The following is a 4102-nucleotide window of genomic DNA, read 5'->3' on the forward strand; positions in this document are numbered from 1 at the left end:
ATCCAAATTAAGCCTTTGGGATTTTATTACTAACCGCGCATACCCTCCTCCGCTCTGGGCTTGGCCTGTTTAGGATTTTTTTTCCGTTTTGTTCTGGTTTGCTTCAATCCTGAACCTCCCGGTATGATTCTAACAGCAACAACCAACTCGAAAATGTCACGTCATGCGATTACATATTTCTTTTATTTGTTTTGTTCAGCGACAACCAACTCGAAAAAAGTTTGAGTTTTTTGCTAACATTCAACCGAAACTTTTCCAAAAGGAACGAACTTTTTTCAACTCGATGATTTTTGTTTTTAAAATCCATAAAAAATTCAAATTCAATGAACTTTTCTCAAATTTGATAAACATTTTTAAAATTTTATGAAAACGGTCAATGAACATTTTTATAAATTAATGAAGTTTTTTAAAAAAAATTGATTTTTTCTCATATCGATCAACTTTTTCTGAATTTATGAACTTTTTTCCAAATCTTGCGAGCATTTTTAAAATCCATGAATGCCATTAAATCCGTGAAGATTTTTCCATTTTAAGAACTTTTTCAAATTGCTAAACTTTTCAAATCCGTGAAAATGTTGTCTTTATCCTCAAACAACAACCAGTACAGAAGAGAAAAAAAATGGGCGAACAGATTTTTTAAGCGAAACAAGCGAAAAGATCAGGGGCGAAGGCGGGCAGATCCTATTTGGCACTTGAGAGCCCGTTCGCATTAGGCGCGAGCGATATTTCTCGTTTAGGCAAGGTAGAACAACATGGCGTCGAATGCACAGTAACAAGCCGACAAAGAAGGTAGCGAGCAGAGGACCCAGGATTCGAGGAGTAGCAAACCTAACCGAGGGAAAATCCTACTCGCCGCTCGTTGCGGCAAGCGGTCGAAGCTTCGCACAGGAGGAGGTCCGGGCGAGCGACCGAATGGGCCGGCCCGTTTTAGCGTTTCAGTAGACACTGGTTTTTGGGAACCTTCTATGATTCCAGCCGGTTTTTTCCGGTTTTGCGAACCTTCTAGAAAATTCCTGAACCGGCTTTTTCTTTTTCAGTTTCTTTTTCGTTTTTCTTTTTCTATTTCTCTTCTTTTTCTTTTTTCTTTTCTTCTTTCTGTTCCTTTTCTTTTTTCTTTTTTCTGTTTCTTTCCTTTTGATTTTCATTTTTTTCTTTACAAGTTTATTTTCAAATTTTGTTTCTGAATTTCAAAAAAATGTTCCTGCTTTTCAGATTTTGTTCAAAAATTCAAAATATGTTCCCTTTTTCAAAATTTGTTCACAAATTCAAAAATGTTTCCGGTTTCAAAAAATTTGTTCCGAATTTTAATAAATGTTCCTGTTTTTTCAAAAAATGTTTGAATTATTTTTTTTCTTTTTTGAGAAATTTGTAAATAATGCAATGGATTTCAAAAAATATTCCCTTTTTCAAATAATGTTCACAAATTTCAAAAAAAATTACAAATTTAAAAAAATGTTCTTATTTTTCATTGTTTTGTGCACTTATTAAAATATTGTTCACATTTGAAATTTGTTTGGGATTTTCAAAATTGTTCTCCATTTCGAAATTTGTTCTAAAAATCCAAAATTTGTTTGTTATTTTAAAAAAAAAGTCCCAGTTAAAAATGTTGTTCGAAAATTCTGAAAATATTCCTGTTTACAAAAAAGTTTATGTTTTTGAAAATATTCATGTTTACAAAACAAATTGTTCACTATTCAAAATTTGTTCTCCTTTAAAAAATATTCATGTTTTTGAAAAAAAATCACTATCAGACACTTGTTCAGATTTTCGAAAAACAATTGTGTTTACCTAAAATTGATCGTAATTAAAAAAATGTTTCAATGTTTCAATATTCGTCCACAACTTCAAAATTGTTCCTGTTTTTCAAATTTGCTTGAAAATTCAAAAAAATGCTGACATTTTTTTAAAACTCATGTGGGTTCTATAAAAAATGAGTATTTAACCAAAAACTACCACAATTCACGGAAACGCGACAGAAAACTACCACTTTACGATTTTGTCCCGAAAACTATCACTTTTTTATTAATCCGTGGCAAAAAACTACCAAGTGTGAAAACTGCTCGCTTTGCCTGGGTTAAACCCGAATCTGACTGCCCGACCCCACGCATAAGCGGGCTAAAAATGCAATCGGGTCCCTAATCTTTTTTTAAAAAAGCAATCCAGTCCCTGCAGCCTGCACCCGGTCGCGCTCCACGCCGCCTTCGACGACGCGGACGCCGTGCACCTCGTCGTCGACCTCTACGCCGGCGGGGACCTCCTCTCGCTCCTCTCCGCCCGTGGCGGCCGCCTCCCCGAGCGCGAGGCGGCGGGGCTGGCTGCGCAGCGTCCGCGCTCGCCGCGTGCCACCGCCGCGGGATCGCGCACCGCGACGTCAAGCCCGACAACCTCCTCTTCGACGCCGCCACCGGCGCGCTCAAGCTCGCCGACTTCGGTTCTGCGGAGTGGTTCGGGGACGGGCGGCCGATGACCGGGCTCGTCGGCACGCCGTACTACGTGGCGCCCGAGGTGGTAGCCGGGAGGGAGTACGGCAAGAAGGTGGACGTGTGGAGCGCCGGGGTGATGCTCCGCAGAGGAGCTCAGCGGCGATAGGGAGACGGCCGTCCTCCGCTGCTTGGGCACCGGCGGACAGTCGCGGTACAGGGGAGACCGGTACCTCGTCATCCTGGCGGTCCTCCTGCTCGAGCTTGGGCGCGAGGCGGTGCGGGACCAAGGGGGCCTGGCGGAGGAGCTTGGCGAGGCGGCGGAGGGAGCCGGAGAGCGGCGCGGCGGCGAGGGCCTGGAGCGGTCGGCCAGCAGGGACTGGATTGCTTTTTTTAAGAAAAACTAGGGACCCGATTGCATTTTTAGCCCGCTTATGTGTGGGGTCGGGCAGTCAGATTCGGGTTTAACCCAGGCAAAGCGAGCAGTTTTCACACTTGGTAGTTTTTTGCCACGGATTAATAAAAAAGTGGTAGTTTTCGGGACAAAATCGTAAAGTGGTAGTTTTCTGTCACGTTTCCGTGAATTGTGGTAGTTTTTGGTTAAATACTCGTAAAAAATCATTCCTACTTGTAAAAAATATAATCATAATTGACAATAAAAGATCGGCAAAAAAGAAAAATAATCCGATCTGCCGTTGTAATTAGGTCTAAAGTGTTCGCGTTGCCTTTTGACCATCAAAATGAATCGGGCGCAGTGGCTAGCAACCCCTGTCTGCAGGCTTGCAATCGCTGGTTCGAATCGTAGCTTTTTTTTTTGAGACAATCACGCGAAGCTTTATTTAACTTGTGCCAATGTTTAAAGGTACAAAAGAAAGATTACCAGGATTGCCTAACCACACATGGCGGCCAACCCCCAAATTCAAACTATGCTTCGCAAGATTGTGAGCCTCGAAATTCGAGCTCCTAAACTCATGCACAAAGGTACATGAAATAAAAGTGGAACTATGATCTATGATTTCATGCAGAATAGCTCCATAGATAGCCGGTGTTTTGTTCTTGATGTCGTCCAGGACAACTTTGCAGTCAGAAGCGACATGTATTCTGCGGCTATTAAGATCATCGGCAAGCGCCAAAGCCTCTCTGACTGCTAATGCTTCGAGCGTTGGTGGATCATTGGTTCCCTTGATAACCAGAGCCGAAGCACCTTGAAAAATGCCAGCTTGATCTCGACAGATAGCAGCAGCAACTCCTCGGTTGGTTGCGGTCGCCGCATCCACATTGATCTTCGCATACGTGTCCGGTGGTGCAATCCAGTGGCTAGGTCTCGCCGCTTGATGTTGTTCCTGACCACTGCCCACAGCAGCGATAGTTTGCAGGTCCACTATGTATGACTTGATGAACTGGTTAGTTCCTTCAGGACTCTGAAAAACCCCTTCATATATCGCCTTACGTCGTGCTCTCCATGTGGCCCAAAGGGTGACCACCAGCAGAACGAACCTCTCGTGCGTTAATTGATCATGCATTTCCAGCAGCCAGTGTTTCGCGTTTGGATTCGTGTTCATACTCAACAGTTGCACCAATTCATCCTCAGAGAGCGCCCACACACACCGTGACATCGTGCACTCCAAGAGTGCATGTCTCCATGAATCTTCCCTCCCGCATAGCAAACACCGATGAGTATC

General features: G+C 43.1%; 1 pseudogene; it reads left to right on the top strand.

Annotated features, from left to right (window-relative positions):
- The first annotated feature begins 2163 nt into the window (after window positions 1-2163).
- On the top strand, window positions 2164-2589 carry LOC123176667 (phosphoenolpyruvate carboxylase kinase 2-like; annotated as a pseudogene).
- Window positions 2590-4102: the final 1513 nt, after the last annotated feature.

This window comes from Triticum aestivum, unplaced genomic scaffold, assembly GCF_018294505.1.
Source record: "Triticum aestivum cultivar Chinese Spring unplaced genomic scaffold, IWGSC CS RefSeq v2.1 scaffold16275, whole genome shotgun sequence".
In the NCBI taxonomy this organism is placed as follows: domain Eukaryota; kingdom Viridiplantae; phylum Streptophyta; class Magnoliopsida; order Poales; family Poaceae; genus Triticum; species Triticum aestivum.